Source organism: Hyaena hyaena, unplaced genomic scaffold (assembly GCF_003009895.1).
Source record: "Hyaena hyaena isolate Hyena2069 unplaced genomic scaffold, ASM300989v1 scaffold_160, whole genome shotgun sequence".
Taxonomy (NCBI): Eukaryota; Metazoa; Chordata; class Mammalia; order Carnivora; family Hyaenidae; genus Hyaena; species Hyaena hyaena.
The window spans coordinates 1,809,168-1,828,572 of NW_024080793.1; the positions used below are offsets into that span (position 1 = coordinate 1,809,168).

At 37.2% G+C, this 19,405-nt stretch overlaps 1 protein-coding gene and 1 non-coding gene across 5 annotated transcripts in view; one reads left to right on the forward strand and one right to left on the reverse strand.

Moving 5' to 3' along the window:
* The window catches only part of NSD1 (nuclear receptor binding SET domain protein 1), a 139,201-nt gene that overhangs the window by 18,435 nt on the left and 101,361 nt on the right, over positions 1–19,405 (forward strand). The gene's annotated exons all lie outside the window — the stretch shown is intronic.
* Positions 135–241, reverse strand: LOC120236807. The gene has a single exon (XR_005529774.1). It is a non-coding gene; the product is annotated as a U6 spliceosomal RNA (small nuclear RNA).

The following is a 19,405-nucleotide window of genomic DNA, read 5'->3' on the forward strand; positions in this document are numbered from 1 at the left end:
CCCACATCCATCAGTCCTCAGTTTTTGTCAGCATTCAAGAGTCTCTCATGGTTTGCCTCTCTCCCTTTCCCCCACCATTTCCGCCCTTCTTCTCCCCCTTGTTCCTCCGTCAAGTTCCTCCTAATCCTCCTATAAAAAATATGGAACGCTTCACGAATTTGCGTGTCATCCTTGCGCAGGGGCCATGCTAATCTTCTCTGCATCGTTCCAATTTTAGTATATGTGCTGCCGAAGCGAGCACCATTATCTCATGTTTCTTGAGTTCCAGCCCTGCTTTTCTCTCTCTCTCTCTCTCTCACTTGCTCCCCCTACCTTCAAAAAAAAAAAAAAAAAGCAAGCTTAAGTATGCAAAATAGACTGTGATTAACTACTATTTTTTTTGTTTTGAGAGAGATCCCCTGTATGGGGGCAAAGGGGAAAAAGGGAGAGAGAGAAAATTTTTTTTAAATGTTTATTTATTTTGAGAGAGAGAGTGTAGGGAAGGGGCAGAGAGAGTGGGAGAGAGAAAATCCCAAGCATGATCTGTGCTGTTAGTGCAGAGCCATACTCGGGAATCAGTTTCATGAACCTTTGGATCATGACCTGAGCCAAAACAGTCAGAAGCTCAACTTAACTCAGCCATTAGGCTCCCCGAGAGAGAGGAAACTTATGCAGGCCCAGCGCTGAGCATGGAGCCAAACATGGGGCTTGATTTCAGGACCCTGAGATCATGACTTGAGCCAAAATCAAGGAGTACGATGCTTAAACTGACTGAGCCACCCAGGTGCCTCTACTACTTTCTACTTTTATTTATTTATTTTTAAGTTTATTTATTTTGAGAGAAAGAGAATGAGAATCCCATGTAGGCTCTGCACTGTTAATTCAGAGACCAAATGGGGCTTGAACACACAAACTGTAAGATCATGACCTGAGCCGTAACTAAAAGTTGGATGCTTAACTGATTGAACCACCCAGGTGCTCCCCTACTTTTAACTTCTAAACTGAATTGAAGTTTTGAATAGATATGTGGCTCAGAAATACAATACAAAAAGGTAACCAGTGAAGTGTCCTTGATCCTTGTCTGCTCATTAAATACCTTCAATTCCTGTGGCACCTCCCACCCTTTTTATGACAAAGGTAGCAGATTATGCACACCTAATTTTGCCTTTTCATTTAATATATTTTAGAAATCTTTCCATTCATTTAATTTTTTTAATGTTTTATTTATTTCTGAGAGAGAGAGAGAGAGAGACAACATGAGCAGGGGAGAGTCAGAGAGAGGGAGACACAGAATCTGGAACAGGCTGCAGGCTCTGAGCTAGCTGTTAGCACCAAATGGGGCTGGAACCCACGAACCGCGAGATCATGACCTGAGCTGAAGTCGGACGCTTAACTGACTGAACCACCCAGGTGCCCCATTATTCATTTTTAAAGATCTTATTTTTAAGTAATCTCTATACCCAATGTGGGGCTCAGATTTACAGTCTGAAGATAAAGAGTTGAGTGCTTTATCGACTGAGCTAGCCAGGTACCCTGAATTCTTTCCATTTTATAACATACTTCTCCCATTCTTTTTTACATCTGGATACTATTCTGTTGTATGAACATGGGCGTTTTCAATTCAGATATTCTTTTGCCGAAAGTGAACAACCGTACACATAATGATTTTCAATGTATGCGAATACATCTGTAGAATAAATCTTTACTCTCAAGACCTGGACTTAGGAGTCAAAGTTAAATACATATAGAATTTCGAAAAATATTGCTATGTTTCACCACTTAAAATAAGTATATATGGTTACATTTCTAACCATCAGTATATGAATGTTGTGCCTGTTTTGGTGGGAGTTCTTTATTTAGTTTTATTATTTATTTAGTTTATTATTTATTTTGAGAGAGAGAGAGAAGGACAGGAAGGGTTAAAGGGAGAGGGAGAAAGAGGATCTTAAACCTCAGGCTCCATGCTTTGCATGAAGCCTGAGTAGGGCTCAGTCTCATGACTGAGATCATGACCTGAGCTGAAATCAAGACACTTAGAGAGCCACCCGGGCACCCCAAGTTTTTATTTTTTATTTTTTTAACTTATTTTTATTTTCTTAAATGTTTATATACTTTGTGAGAGTGAGAGAGCACGAGTAGGGGAGGGACACAGGGAGGGAAAGAGAATCCCAAATAGGTTCCATGCTGACGTGGGGCTCCATCTCATGAACAGTGAGATCATAACCTGAATTGAAATCAAGAGTTGATGCTTAACTGACTGAGCCACCCAGATGCCCCTATTATTTATTTATTCATCCATTTATTTGATTTATTGTATACTTCACACCCAGTGTGGAGTCCAGCACAGGGCTTGAACTCATGACCCTGAGATCAAAACCTGAGCTGAGATGAAGAGTTGGACGCTTAACCAGTTGAGCCACCCAGATGCCACTAGTTTTTAATTGTAATAAAGTACACATAACATGAAATTTACTTCCCTAACCATTTTTTTTAAGTTTATTTTGGGAGAGAGGAAGAGAAGGAGCATGCGTATGAGTATGGGAGGGGTAGAGAGAGGGAGAAGAGGATCCCTAGCAAGTTCTCCACTGGCAGCATGGAGCTGGACATGGGACTCACAAACTCATGAACCGTGAGATCATGACCTGAGGCTGAATGAAGAGTCAGTTGCTTAAGTGATTGAGCCACCCAGGTGCCCCAAAGCACAAAGGTTTTTAATTTTGATCAAGTCCAGCTTATCAGTTGTTTTTCCTTTGTGCTTTTGGTGTCAAATGTAAGAGAACAGGGTCTACTCTAAAATCAGGAAGATGGGGTACCTGGTTGGTTTCAGTCAGTTAGAGCATGCAGCTCTTAATCTGGGGGTTGTCAGTTAAACTCCCACATTGAGTTTAGAGATTACTTAAAAATAAAATCTTAAAAAGATATATATACTAAAAATAAAATCTTAATCAGGAAGGTTTACTCCTATGATACAAAAAATTGTATTTTTTGCTCTTAAATTTAGGTCCTTTATCCTTTTAGGATTTTCTGTATATGGTTTGAGATAGGAGCCCAATTTCTTTTGCCTGAGGGTATCTAGTTGTCCCAGCACCATTTGTTGAAAAGACTATTCTTTTTTTTTTTTTTTTTTTTTTAATTTTTTAATGTTTTATTTATTTCTAGGAGAGAGAGAGAGAGACAGCATTAGCAGGGGAGGGTCAGAGAGAGAGGGAGTCACAGACTCTGAAACAGGCTCCAGGCTCCGAGCTGGCTGTCAGCACAGAGCCCGATGCGGGGCTCGAACCCACGAACCGCGAGATCATGACCTGAGCGAAAGTCAGACGCTTAACCGACTAAGCCACCCAGGCGCCCCTGAAAAGACTATTCTTAATAAATGGTTTTGGCACCCTTGTTGAAAATATATATGGATTTATTTGTGGACTCTCAATTATGGTTTTCCATTGAACTGTATATGTCCTTATGCCACTGCCACACATTTATGATTGATATAATTTTGTAGTAAGTTTGAAATCAGGAAGTGTATGTCCTCTAATTTTGTTTCTCATTTTCAAGATTGTTTTGTCTATTTTATCCCGTTGCATTTAGTTTATATATATATATCAGCTTGTCAATTTCTGCAGAAAAGGGAACTGGAATTTTGGTAGAGATTGTTGAATCTATAGATTGTTTTGAAGCTTTTTTTTTTCATCTTAGCAATATTATCTCCAATCCCTAACTATGGAATATTGTTTCATTTATTTAGGTCTTTAATGTTGTTAGTGGTGGTTTAGGGTTTTCAGCATAACAAGTCTTGCACTCCTTTTTTAAAAAAAATATTTTATTCTAATTTTTTAATGTTTATTACTTATTTTTGAGAGAGAGGGACAGACAGAGTATGAGCAGGGGAGGGGCAGAGAGAGAGGGAGACACAATCTGAAGCAGGCTCTAGGCTATGAGCTGTCAGCACAGAGTCCAGTGTGGGACTTGAACTCACAAACCATGAGGTCATGACCTGAGCCGAAGTTGGACGCTTAACCAGCTGAGCCACCCAGGTGCCCCTTGCACTTCTTTTTAAACATTTAATTCTACTTTATGGATGCTATTTTAAATGGAATTGTTTTGTTTTGTTTTTAAGTAGTCTGCGTGCCCCAACACAGGGCTTGAACTCAGGACCCTGAGATTGAGAGTTGCTCAGGATCCTGAGCTAGCCAGGAGCCCCTTAATTTTGTTTTGGGTGGTTTCTTGTTAGTATATAGAAATATAGTGGGTTTTTGTGTATTGATCTTGTATCTTGCAATCTTACTGAACTCTGTTTTAATAATTTTCTTTATTTTTGTTTTGTGGGATTTCCCATATACAAGATCATGTCATCTATAAATAGAGATAATTTTACTTTTTTTTCCCCCTAATCCTAATGCATTAATTCTGTTCCTTGCCTAATTATCTTTGCAGGAACTTCCAGTATTCTGTTGAATAGAAATGATGAGGGTGGATATCCTTCTATTATTACTGGTCCTAGGGGAAATGCATTCAGTTGTTCACCATTAAGCATGACAGTTGTCTGAACATTCTTTGTATGTGTTCTTTATCAGATTGAGGAAGGGTATTCCTAGTTTCTTTTGATTTTTTTTTTTTTTTTTTTTAAGATTTTTAAAATTTATTTTGGGAGGGGTAGAGGGAGAGAGAGAGAGGGAGGGAGGGAGGGAGGGAGGGAGGGAGGGAGGGAGGGAGGGAGAAAGAACCCAAGTAGACTCCATGCTATCAGTGTGGAGCCCCATATGGAGCTCAATCTCACGACTTTGAGATCATGACCTGAGCTGAAATCAAAAGTCGGGACACTCAACTGACCAACTCAGTTGCACCCAGTGATGTTAAATGTCTTTTCATGTCTGTTGGCTATCTGTATATCTTTGGGAAAGTGTGTATTCAGATCCTTTGTGCCTTTTTTATCAGAGTATTTGTCTTGGTGTTGAGTTGTATAAGTTCTTTATATATTTTGAATATTAACTTCTAATCAGATATATTATTTGCAAATATCTTGTCCCATTCAGTAGGTTACCTTGCCATTTTGTTGGTGGTTTTCTTCACTGTACAAAACCTTTTTATATTGGTGTCGTTCCATCCCCTCTTCATTTTTTAATGTATGTATTACATTGATTTTTTGTATGTTGAACCAGTTTTGCATTCCTGGGATAAATGCCACTTGTGTAGAGGTGTAGAATTGTATAATAGTTTTTATAGATTACTGTATTTGGATTGCTGGTATTTTCTTGAAGGTTTTTATCCTTTCATGCATTAGGGATACTGATGTATAGTTCTCTTGTAATGTCTTTGGTTTTAATATCAAGGTAATAATTGTCCTAACAGAATGAATTTTACTTAATTTTTTATGTAATTTTTTTTATCGTAGGAGTTACTTTCTAAGGTTTTTTTTGTTTGTTTTTTGAGACGGGAGGGACAGAGAGAGAGAGAGAAAGAGATCCAATTGAGGATCCAAAGCGGGTTCCATGCCAACAGCAGTAAGCCCAATGTAGGGCTCGAACCCATGAGCTATGAGATTATGACCCAAGATGAGGTCGGACACTTAACCAACTGAGCCACCCAGGCACCCCACAGTCACTTGCAAAACTTAGAAGATAGGAGTACCTAGGTGACTTAGGTCAGTTGTGTGTCCGACTTCAGCTGGGGTCATGATCTCATGGTTTGTGGGTTTGAGCCCCCTGTCTGGTGCTCTGCTGTCCACACAAGGCTTCGATCCTCATTTCCCCTCTTTTTCTCTGCTCTGCATGCTTTCTCTCTCTCAAAAATAAATACACATTTTAAATAAATAAAAGTGACACTAGCAAGTATATTTTATTGTAATATTGCATTTTGAGAATTACTGCTAATAAGTGAGGCAGTATATTCTCATTTACCAGTTACTTTTTTTTTATGTGCAAGCCATTTGTAAGATGGAAATATGGTAGAAGTTGGGGCAGGAGAATGTGTACTAGGCTGAGAAAAATATGATTTAGGATTCCATGGATTGAAATATTTGCTGCTTTAGGAGATGAAGGAGTTCAATATGTTGTGATAAGTAAGTTACAAAGGGTGGGGCAGGAAAGGATATTGTTCAAGATGGGTAGTCAGGGTCTAGGCCTTTACCTGAATTCTCCCTTTTTTTTTTTTTTTTTTTGTTTAAATGATTGGATTATGTTTATTCCCATGTGTATTTAGTTGTATTTAGTTGTTTCTGATTTTTGGCTGCTACTCATCAGGAAAAAACATAGATTAAATTCCATTTAAAAAAATTGTAAGAGGTTTTTCTTTTTTTTAATGTTTGTTTATTCTTGAGAGAGAGAGACAGAGCACAAGTAGGGGAAGAGGCAGAGACAGAGGGAGACACAGAATATGAAGCAGGCTCCAAGCTGTCAGCATAGAGCCCGACACGGAGCTTGAACCCACAAACTGTGAGATCATGACCTGAGACAAACTCAGGCACTCAACCGACTGAGCCACCCAGGTGCCCCAAAATAAAAGAGTTTTTCTATATAGTTATTAAGGATTTGTTAAAGTTGATCAAATTGGAAATCATTATAGCATGTACGTATGTGTGTATTCATTTTAAAATATAGTTTTACATTTTTTAAGTAAGCTCTGCACCCAATGTGAGGCTCAAACTTAACAACCCTAAGATCAAGAGTCATATGCTCTATTGACTGAGCCAGCCAGGTGCCCCAATAGTTTTTTTTATTTTAAGTATTTATCAATAGTTTATTTAATTAGCCTTATTATGTTTTTATGTTTCTATAGTAAATGTGAAGTAATTTAATTAACTTCTCAGTTGATAATGACAAAGTTATAAAGATGAATGCCTTGCATAGAAAAGTAGTTTGGCATTGTAGAAAGAACATGGGCTTTGGAACTGGACAGATCTCCATTTGAGACCATACTTAACTCCTATGTTTAGTATCTTAATTCATAAAACATTTGGAAAGTTAAGTCTTAGCACAGTGCATGGCATATGGTGGATATTGGCTCCTATTGTTAATGATACTACTTAACATATATTGAATACCATATGCTAGGCAGCCAGGCTCTCTACTAAGCACTTAAGTATTATCTCATTTTATAATCCTCAGAACAACCCCATGAGTTGCTAGGCACAGTCATTGTTTCAGGTTTACAGATTAGAAAATGCAAGGTTAGACAGATTTAGTGGTTTCCCAAGTGATGGTGCTAGTATTCTAGTCAGGGCCATCTGGTTTCAGAGCATTTTTCTCTCTGCTATGCTGCCTCTTCTGTTTCTGATTATAAATGGAAGATTAAATTGAGGGTAGAAATTTGATTATTAGTTTCTTTCATGTCTGCATGTCAATTTGGCCTAAAAACATGTTTAGAAAGACAAATGTTACCTGCAAATCTGTCCTGTATTTTAAAGCTACATGTTAACTTCTACCTAGTATGAGAATTTGTCTGATTTGAGTTATGTTTATTTGCTAATAAATAGCCACAATGTAAGTGTAACTATGAAGTAATGAAATGTTCTTTCAGTTTATCATACCAGATACAAAATGTTCCATTTAAAAAATAGTTACCTTAGGAAACTAGACACTTAGTTTGTTGTTGTTTTTTTTCCTAATGGAAAGACTTTTTTTTAGTTTATTTATTTTTTAAATGTTTTATTTATTTCTGAGAGAGAGAGACAACGTGAGCAGGGAGGGTCAGAGAGAGGGGGAAGCAGAGAATCCAAAACAGGCTCCAGGCTCTGAGCTAGGTGCCAGCACAGAGCCCGACATGGGGCTCAAACCCATGAACCGTGAGATCATGACCTGAGCCGAAGTCTGATGCTTAATCGCCTGAGCCACTCAGGCGCCCCGAGTTTGTTTATTTTGTTTATTTTGAGAGAGAAAGAGACAGCGTGAGTGGGGGAGGGGCAAAAGAGAGGGAGATAGAGAATCCCAAGTAGGCCCTACAATGTCAATGTGGACCCTGACGTGGGGTTTGAACTCACAAAACTGTGAGATCATAACCTGAGCTGAAACCAGGAGATGGACACTTAACTGACTGAGCCACTCAAGTGCCCCTAGATACTTAGTTTTTAAGAAAATGAGATCAAGGGCGCCAGCATAGTTCAGTTAGTTAAGCATCCAACTCTTGATCTCCACTCGTCTTGATCTCAGTGATGTTAAGTTTAAGCCACACCTTGGGCTCAATGCTGGGCCTGAAGCCTACTTAAAAAAATAAAGAAAATGAGGTACAGTTTAAATAGCTTATAAAATTTACCATTTTAATGATTTTATTTATGTATTTATGAGAGGGAGCGTGCACATGTGCAGGAGCAGGGGGAAGGGCAGAGAGAGTGGGAGACATAGGCTCCAGAGTGGGCTCTGTGCTGACAACAAAGTGCCTAACACAGGCCTCGAACTCACAAACCACAAGATCATGACCTAAGCCAAAGGTAGATGCCTAACCAACTGAGCCACCCATGCACCCCCCTCTCATTTTAATGATTTTAAAGTATATAATTCTTTGGCATTTCTTTTATTTACAGTGTTGTGCAGCCACGTCCACTATCTAATTGTAAAACATTTTCAGCACCCAAAAAGAAACTCCTGATTCTTTAATCAGTTACTCCCCATTTTCCTTTTTTTTTGTTTTGTTTTGTTTTTTAATTTTTTATTCTTTAAATAATTTTTTTTTTTTTTTTGAGAGAGAGAAAGAGAGCCAGCAAGAGAGCAGGGGAGCAGGAGAGAGAGGGAGGAAGAGAGTCCTAATCAGGCTCCATACATCAGGCTCAAACTCACAAACTGTGAGATCCTAACCTGAGCTGAAATCAAGAGTTTGAATGTTTAACAAACTGAGCCTTCCGGCTGGCCATAAAGATTTTATTTTTAAGTAATCTCTATACCCAACATGGGGCTTGAACTCAGAAACCTGAGATTTAAGAGTTGCATGCTCTACCGACTGAGCCCTCCAGGCATCTCTTCCTAGCCCGTGGGAACCACTGCTCTTGTTTTCAAGTTGCATTGTGAGTATAGTGAGTATCAGTACTTAAATTTCTTTTTGTGGCTGAATGATATTCCATAATGTGGATTTACCACATTTTTTTTAGTCATCAGTTCATGGACGTTGGTTTGTTTCCATTTTTTGTATTTTACTTATCTATTTGTTTTATTGGTCACATATGTCTTTTAAAAAATTTTAATTCCAGTATTGTTAACATAAGTGTTATATTAGTTTCAAGTGTACAGTATAGTTCAACAATTTCAACTCCGTGCTCATCACAAGTGTACTCCTTAATCTCCATAACCTGTTTTACCCATATTCCCACCAACTTCCCTTCTGGTAGCTATCAGTTCTCTATCTTAAAGATCTGTTTCTTGGTTGTCTCTTCTCTTTTCCTTTGCTTATTTGTTTTGTTTCTTAAATTCTGCATATGAGTGAAATCATACGAAACTTGTCTTTCTCTGACAGACTTATTTCTCTTAGCTTCATCCATGTCATTACAGATTGAAAAATTTCTTGTTTTTTTTTAATGGATGAATAATATATCGTTGTGTGTGTGTGTGTATATATATATATATATATATATTTCTTCTTTATCTACTCATGTATCAGTGGGCACTTGGGCTGCTTCCATTATTTGGCTCTTGTAAATAATGGTGTTAATACACGTCATGATGCAGGTATCCCTTTAAATTAGTGTTTCTGTGTTTTTTTGGTAGATTCCCAATAGTGTGGTTACTTGATCATAGGGTGGTTCTACTGATAACTTTTTGAGAAACCTCTATACTGTTTTCCATAATTCCTATACCAGTTTGCATTGCTACTATCAGTGCAGAAGGGTTCCTTTTTCTCCACTCCTCGTCAACACTTGTTGTTCCTTGTATTTCTATTTTTTGGCTATGATGGATGATGTTGCTGTAAATAGTTGCATACAATTATTTTATTTGAACACTTGTTTTTAAATCTCTCATGTAAATATCCCAGGATAGAATTGCTGTGCCACATGGTGATTTTGACCTTTTTCCCTTTAATTTTTATTTTGTTACATGAAAGTGTACATATTTAATCTATACATTTTGATGAATTTAAAGATCAGTGTACACCTGTAGAATTAGCACCATATATAATGTCATATATTTTAACCATAGGCCTAAAAGTTTATTCCCTCCCTCTTTTTTTTTTTTAATCAGGCAGTTAGTTTGTGGATATGCTGTAGGTGGTTTTTGTTTCTTTTTTTAATTTTTTAAAAATTGAATTTTAGAGAGCTACAGCGTGAGCAGGGGAGAGGGGCAGAGGGAGATAGAGAATCTTAAGGAGGCTCCATGCTCAGCTCAGAGACTGACACAGGCCTCCATTTCACGACCGTGAGATCATGATCTGAGCCAAAATCGAGAGTGGGTTGCTTAACTGACTAAGCCACGCAGGTACCTCCCCTTTTTCTTCTTTTGAGAACATTAAAACATAAGACCTACCCTCTTACCATATTTTTCAAGTATACAATATGTTATTGTTAACTGTATGCACTATGCTGTGTAGTAGATCTCTAGGACTTAACTCATCTTGTATATGTGAAACTGTACCCTTTAACACTTCCCTGATTTTCTTTCTCTTCCTACCTCAACTATCATTCTATATTCTGCCTCTGTGAATTTGACTAGTTGTATTTGTGTTAATAAGTGGGATCATGTAGAATTTGTTTTTCTGTGTCTTATTTCCTTTAGCGTAATGTCTTCTGTGTTGATTTATGTTGTAGTAACTGGTTGGATTTGTTTCTTAAAAAGAAGGCAGAGACGGTGCCTGGTTGGTAGAGCATGTGACTCTTGATCTCGGGGTCATGAGTAGGAGCCCCATGTTGGGTGTAGACCTTTCTTTAAAAAAAAAAAAAAAGATTGGGGTGCCTGGGTGGCTCAGACGGTTAAGTGTCTGACTTTGGCTCAGGTTATGATCTCCTGGCTCATGAGTTCAATCCCTGCGTCAGGCTCTGTGCTAACAGCTCAGAGGCTGGAGCCTGTTTCGGATTCTTTCTCCATCTGTCTGCCCCTCCCCTGCTCTTGTGTGCTCTCTCTCTCTCAAGTGTAAAATGGAACATAAAAAGATGTATTAAAAAGGCTGAATAATTTTCAATTGTATGCATACATATCACATTTGCTTTAACTATATATCTGTTGATGGATATTAAGGCTGTTTCTAGGTCTTTGCTATTGTAAATAATGATCTGGTAAACATGGAAATATATGTATCTCTTTGAGATCCCAATTTCAGGTTTATTTTTCTGTTTTTTTTTTTTTTTTTTTGTGGTTATTTTTGAGAAACTGCGCACTTGGTGTGAGTAGGGGATGTGTAGACGTGAGACAGAGGATCTGAACCAGGCTCTGTGCTGACAGCATACAGCCCAATATGGGACTCGAGCCCACATACCATGAGATCATAACCTGAGCCCAAGTCAGACACTTAACCCGCTGAGCTGCCACCCAGGTGCCCTGGTAGTTCTAGTTTTAATTTTTTGAGGAATCTCCATACTGATTTTCATAGTACCAATTTCCATTCCCACCAACAGTATACAAGGATTCCCTTTTCCCCCACATTCTCACCAACACTTATCTTTTTTTTTTTTTTTTTTTTTGTAAAATAGCCATCTTAATAGCTGTAAGGCGATAGATACCACATTGGTTTTGATTTGCATTTCTGATAATTCTATTGAGCACCTTTTCGATACCTTTTTACCATTTTATGTCTTCTTTTGAGAAACGTCTATTCAGATCTTTTGCCCATTTTTACTTATTTATTGTTTGTTTATTGTTTTTTAAGCAAGCTCTGTGCCCAGCGTCGGGCTTGAACTCAGGACCCCAAGATCAAGAGTCACATGCTCTACTGACTGAGCCAGCCAGGTGCCCCTTTTTGCCCATTTTTAAATTGGATAGTTTTGCAGTTGGGTTATAAGAGTTCCTTCTATATATTGGATATTTCCTTTTTATCAGATATGTGATTTGCAGATACATTTTCTCATTCTGTATGTTGCCTTTTCACTTTGCTGATCATTTCCTTTGCTGTGCAGAAGAAGCCTGTATATCTATCCTTTTGTTTCGTATGCCTTTGGTGTCACATCCAAATCATTGCTAAGGCCAATGTCAACAAAACTTTTCCTCTATTTTCTTCTAGGACTTACATTTAAGGCTTACTTAATTCTGAGTAGGTTTTTGTGTACGGTGTAAGTTAAAGATTTAATTTCATTCTTTTTCTAAGTGGATATTCACTTTTCCCGTACCATTTGTTGAAGAGCCTGTCCTTTCCCCATTGTATATTCTTACCCTTGTTGTTGAAGATAGTTTACTGTAAATGTGTAGGTTTATTATTGGCCTCTCTTTTCTGTTCTTTTGGTCAATATGTCCCTTTGTATTTTGATTACTGTGGCTTTGTAATACATTTTGAAATCAGAAAGTATGAGGGGCACCTGGGTGGTTCAGTTGGTTAAGTGTCCGACTTTGACTCAGGTCATGATCTCATGGTCTGTGGGTTCAAGCGCCACATCGGGTTCTGTGCTGACAGCTCAGAGCCTGGAGACTGCTTCAGATTCTATGTCTCCCCTTTTGTTTGCCCCTCCCCCTGTCATGCTCTGTCTCTCTCCATCTCTCAGAAAGTGTGAGATTTCTGCTGTATTCTCTTTGCTCATTATTGCTTTGAGTATTCAGGAGTCTCTTATGGTTCCATATAAATTTTAGGGCTTTTTTTCCTATTTTGGTAAAAAATGCCTTTGTAAGTTTGATAAGGATTAAGTTGAATCTATAGAGGGCCTTTCAGTAATATGTACTTTTATTTTTCGTAAGATTTTATTGTTAAGTAATCTCTATGTCCAATGTGGGATTCAGACTGACAGTCCTGAGATCAAGAGTTCCTTGCTCTACTGGCTGAGCCAGCCAGGGCACCTCAGTAGTATATATATACATTTTGACAATATTAAATCTTCCAGTCCATGAATACAAGGTCCTTTTTTTTCCCCCCATCTTTATTTATTTTGAGAGAGAGCGAGCATGTGCACACACAACTGGGTTGGGAGAGAGAAAGAGAGAGAGAGGGAGGGAGAGGGAGAGAGAACCCCAGCAGGCTTCATGCTGTCCGTGCAGAGCAGGACTCAGGGCTTCATCTCAGTAACTGTGAGATCGTGACCTGAGCTGAAATCCAGAGTTGGATGCTTAACCGAAAGAGCTACCTAGGCTCCCCCACTGCACTATTTTATGTTCCTACCAGCAGTGTATGAAGATTCTAATTTCTCTACATTCTGGCCAGTATTTACCAGGTTTTTTTTTTTTTAATAGCCATTTTAATGAATGTGAAGTGGTATCTTACTGTTTTATTTGCATTGCCTTAATGACTAATGAGCATCTTTTCGTATGCCAACTGGTTATTCTCTTCTTTGGAGAAGTGTCTATTTGAGTCCTTTGCCTGTTTAAAAAAAATGAGTGTAAAATATACACACATAAAATTGATATTTTAAAGATTTTTAGGTGTGTATTTCAGTGGCATTATGCACATTTACATTGTTGTACAGCCATCACCACCATCCATTTCACACTTTTTCCTTTATTGTTTTATTAATTGGGTTTGTCTTTCTGTTGTTGGGTTGTGGAAGTCATGTATATATTCTAGATAGAGACCTTTATTACATATGTATGGTTTGCAAATGTTTTCTCCTGTTGTGTGGATGTCTTAGCACTGTTGATAGTGCCCTCTTCACAAAAAAACTTAAATTTGATGAAGTTCACTTTACCTGTATATTCTTTTGTTGATCTTTTGGTTTCCTTTTTATGAATCTGTTGCCAAATCCTAGGCTGTGAAGACTTATTGCTGGGTATTTTAAAAGAATTTTATAGTTTTAGCTCTTAACATTAAGATTTTTGATGAGTTTGAGTTAATTTTTGTTTGTGGGAACAGGTAAAACTTCATGTTTTAAATTTCAATAGCTTTATTGTGGCATAATTAATATACAATTCAATATACCCATTTAAAGCATGCTATTTTAAGTATTTGGTTCATTCAGTGAAGTGTGAGTCTCTTGATAACATGGAGTTGTAAGTTCAAGCTCCATGTCGGGTGTAGAGATTACTTAAAAATAAAATATTTTTTTTAAGTTTATTTATTTATTTTGAGAGAGAGTGAGCTAGCATGAGTGGGGCCATGGGGGTGCAGAGAGATAGGGAGAGGGAATCCCAAGCAGGCCCTACACTGTCAGCACAGAGCCAGATCCAAGGCTTGAATTCACAAATGTGAGATCATGCCCTGAGCCGAAATCCAGAGTTGAATGTTTAATCACCTGAGCCACCCAAGTGCCCCAAGATAAAATCTTAAAAAAAGACAAAAGTATATAATTCAGTGATTTTTTAAAAATATATTCATTGAGTTGTACATCCATTACCATAATCTAACTTAAAAATGTTTCATTATGTCATTAGCAGTCACCGCCCTCAGCCCTAGAAAACCACTGGTCTATTCTTTTTCTGTGGATTTTCCCATTTTGAATATTTCCTATAAATTGAATTATGTAATATATGGTCTTTGTGATTGAGTTCTTTAACTTAGGATATGTTTTGAAGGTTCATCCATATTGTAGCACGTATCAGTACTTTGTTCCTTTTTGTGATTAATATTCCAGTACATGACTATACCACATTTTGTTTATCCATTCATCAGTTGATGGATCTTTGGTTTGTTTTCACATTTTGGCTATTATGAATATTACTAGGAAGATTTGTGTAAAAATTTTCACGTGGGTGCATGTTTTCATTTCTCTTGGGTATATACCTAATGAATCCACGTTTAAATTTTTTTTTTTAATGTTTTATTTATTTCTGAGAGAGAGGGAGGGAGGCAGCATGCGCAGGGGAGGGTCAGAGAGAGAGGGAGACAACAGAATCAGAAGCAGGCTCCAGGCTCTGAACTGTCAGCACAGAGCCTGACATGCGGCTCCAACCCACGAACTGTGAAATCAGGACCTGAGCTGAAGTCAGACACTTAACCAGTTGAGCCACCCAGACGCCCCTAATGAATCCACATTTAATGTTATTTAAAGTTTTAAAATTAAATATCATAATTAAAATGAATTATTTCTGAATTATTACACCTGTCCTGCACAACCCCAATATTCTCCTCCCCCCCTTTTTTTTAAAGAACTGAGGTAAAATGCACAAAACATAAAATTAACCATTTTAAAGTGTATATGTCATTGATATTTGTACATTGACAGTATTGGACAACTACTGCCTCTGTCTAGTTGCAAAGAATTTTTTTACCACCTCAAATGAAAATCCCATACCCATTAAGCAGTCATTTCCCATTCACCTGACAGTTATCAGTCTACTTTCTGTCTCTATGTATTTCCCTATTGTGGGTTTTTCATGTAAATGAAATCATAAAATGCATGTCTTTTTGTTCCTGAATAGTGTTTTTCACTTAACATAATGTTTTCAAAATTCATCCACGAAGAATGTATCAAAGTTGTTATTTTTATGGCTGAATAGTCCATTGCTATTTAGTTGCCGCAATTTTTGTCATGCATCAATGGACATTTGTATATTTTTTCCACTTTTTGGTTATTATCAATAATACTGCTGTAAACACATGTGTTTTAATCTCTTTATGGTCACATATTTTCATTTCTGTTCAGTATATACCTAGGAGTGGAGTGTTTTAATAGTTTATAGTTTTAGTTCTTACATTTAGGCCATTGATCTTTGAGTTAATATTTGTATGAAACGAGGAAGGAGTCCAGCTTTAGTCTTTTGCATACGTGATTCAGTTATCTCAGTACCATTTGTTGCATAGACTATTCCTTCTCCATTGAATGGTGTTGGCGCCATTGTCAAATATCTATTTAATATATTAGTGAGGGTTTATTTCTGGACTGTCAATTTTATCCATTGCTCTGTTTCTCTTATGCAGTATGACACCGTTTGATTACTATAGCTTTCTAGCAAGTTTTGAAATCAGTATGTGTGAGTCCTGTTTTTTTTTCTTTCTCAATATTATTTTGCTTTTCTATCTATTTGCAGTTCCATATGAATTTGAGATTCAGCTTTTCTATTTCTCCAAAGAGGGTTATGGAATTTTCATAAAGTGTGCCTTGAATATGTACATCATTTTGGGGAGTAGTTTAAATTGTTTCCATCTTTTTTTTTTTTTTAATATGGTGAATAGTGCTGCTGTGAACATGGCTTTACAAATATCTGTTTGAGTGCCTGCTTTTAGTTCTCTTCAGTATATAGGAGTGGAATTGCTAGATCATATGGTGATTTTTTTGTTTATGTTTTTGAGATATTGTTTCCAATTTTTATTAATGTGTTTTGCTTGGTTATCCAGTAGCTCATTAGTTTACTCTGTTTTGATAGTTGTGTGTGATAGTTTTTAATTTTCAATTTTTGTGGTGAGAATGGCCCCTGAAATTCTCTATTTATTTGTATTGTTTTTTTTTAATGTTTGTTTACTTTTGAGAGACAGAGACTGAGCACAAACAGGGGAGTGGCAGAGTGAGAGGGAAACACAGAATCAGAAGCAGGCTCCAGGCTCTGAGCTGTCAGCACGGAGCCCGATGTGGGGCTCGAACCCACAGACTGTGAGATCATGACCTGAGCTGAAGTCTAATGCTTAACCGACCGAGCCACCCAGGCGCCCCTATTTACTTGAATCTTCTGATGTCCCCCTAGGCACTTAATTGTGGCAACCTCTGCTTAAAATTTTGGAACTTATTTTAACTGTTTTTAGAACTTGACTGCATTTATCCAGAAAAATCAAGTAAGGTTTGAATCTGGTGAAGAAGTTAAACTAGTTAAATAACAGTTTAGGTTCTAAATGTGACTTGAAATTAACGTGAATGGTATTTATCATGTGATATGTAGAATTTATTTCTTAGTGGTAGTGTTTGGCAAAGTTTGGTCAAATCTGGCTACCACCTGTGTTTTTAACAGCCCATGTTCCAAGAATAGCTTTTAGGGGTGTCTGGGTGGCTCAGTCAGTTACAAGTTTGACTCTTGATTTCAACTCAGGTCATGATCTTATGGTTCATGAGATCAAGCCCTTCATTGGGCTCTGTGCTGACAGCTCGGAGGCTTCTTGGGATATTCATTCTTTCTCTTTCTCTCTCCCTCCCTCCCCTTTCCAGCCCCTCTCTCCCCCTTCCAGCCCGTCTCTCCCCTCTCACCTGCCTCTCTCTCCTTCACCCTATGCACTCTCTCTTTTTCAAAATAAATAAACTTAAAAAAAGAATAGCTTTTACATTTTTGAAAGGGTGGGAGAAAAATGGAAATATATTGTAACGTTAAACTCGTATCAGATTCTGTGGGGTGCCTGGGTGGCTCAGTCGATTAAGCATCCGACTTCAGCTCAGGTCATGATCTCGAGGTTCTTGGGTTCGAGCTCCGCATCAGGCTCTATGCTGACAGCTAGCTCAGAGCTTGGAGCCTGCCTTCAGATTCTGTGTCTCCCTCTCTCTCTGACCCTCCCCTGCTCATTTGCGTGCGCTCTCTCTCTCTCTCTCAGAAATAAATAAAACATTTTTAAAAAATCATATCAGATTCCAGTAACAATATAAAGTTCTATTGGAATGGCTCTTTTATGTGTTGTTTATGGCTACTTCTGTGCTATGATGAGAGTTGAGTAGTTGAGGAAAAGACTATGTCTTCTAGAGTAAAATATTTACTATCCAGCTCTTAACAGAAAAAAATTATCAACCTCTTGTGCATGTCATCCTGAGTTATTAAATGGTTTTGTAAGGACAATACTTGCTTATCAAGTACTGGTGTATATATCAAAATATTATTTGTTCTTAAGAACATCTAATATTTTGTTTTAATGAATGGAAATGGTAATTTGTAGTTAAATTAACTACAGTAACAATTTTTCTAGTTAATGGGAAGGATATTTATAGGTAGTCTGATAATCATGTCATTTTGGTTAGCATTTCTTCTTGATTTTTCAGCAAAGGGGGTAAAAAGTTCTTTGGAGTTCCCATTAATACTGTTACAGCATTTTTTAATAATACATTTTGATGATTATTCCTGTGTCCTCCACTAAACTTAGAACTTCAAGTTTGGGATTTGTGCTTGTTAAACTGTCTTTATTTTGTATCCTTGATGCCTGGCACAGTCTCTGGTAAGCAGGTAAGCAGTAATCTTTTCAGGAAGAATGAATACGTATTCTGTAAATAGAATTTACAAATACACAAATTATGTAAATTATTCTATTGCACAATTATACAATTATAATAATGAGTATTCTATAAATATTGACGTCATTTTTCATCTTGGCCCTCCTGTAGAGAGGAAGGCTAGGTTTATATTTCAGAGATGTAAAAAGAAAATAAGTAGGGATCTATGAGAGACTGAATCAGTTGGAGAAAATTATTATACAGTCAGGGCACCATTGCCCAAAATAGTTATCTTCCTTTTAACTCATCAGAGTATAGTTTGTATATATTTATTTCATTGATTGTGTTGGGGTTGTATTATCACAAATGTGATCACAAAAGCATTAGGGTTAATTTTCTATAATTTCTGTGATGAGTAGAAAGTTAATTTGAATATACATAAGTTACATAAAGTAGTAGCATTTTGAAAATTGCATTTAGAGATTTTTTTTCTTGGAAGGGCAAATAACGTTAAAGCTTTTTAATACAATAATGATATATCATTTAAATCACATGAAAAAAGGATATTTTGTGTGTTATTTAAACATTTAAATATGCATTTAAACATGCAGTTTTAAAGAATTAATCTTTAATGGCAAGGGATACATCCTGTCTGCATTTTATAGCAAGGTTTATTGGGGAATGGCACTTTCAAGTGAGAAAATTCTACCTTTTATTTCATTGACTTCACACTCAGTGTTTTGAATTAAACAGGAAATTGAAATAATCTAGTATTAAATTATTCTATCAGTTTTTATGATTGTATATCCAGTATATTGATGTCTGCATTTAAATGCATATAGATTTAATATATTTAATGTATATCTATATTGGTTTTATTTAAGTAATCTCTGCACCCAATGTGGGTTTGAACTCATGACCCCAGGATCAAGAATTATGCACTGTTCTAACTGAGCCAGCCAGGCACCCCTAACCAAAATATTTTAAATTGGCTTTTGTCATTACTTTTCCTGATGAGCACAGTAAAAATCAGGAAGTACTTGTGGCACCTGGTGGCTGAGTCAGTTAAGCAGCAGATTCTTGATTTCTGCTCAGGTCCTGATTTCATGGTTTGTGAGTTTGAGCTCTGAGTTGGGGTTCCTGCAGAAAGCCTGCTTAAGATCCTCTGTCTCCCTCAGTCTAGGCCTCTCCCAGTTGTGCGTTCTGTCTCTCTCAGAAATGAATGTTAAAATTTTTTTTTTAATTTTTAAAATTTATTTTTGAGAGACAGAGCAACAGAATATGAATGGGGCAGGGGCAGAGAGAGAGGGAGACACAGAATAGACCCCG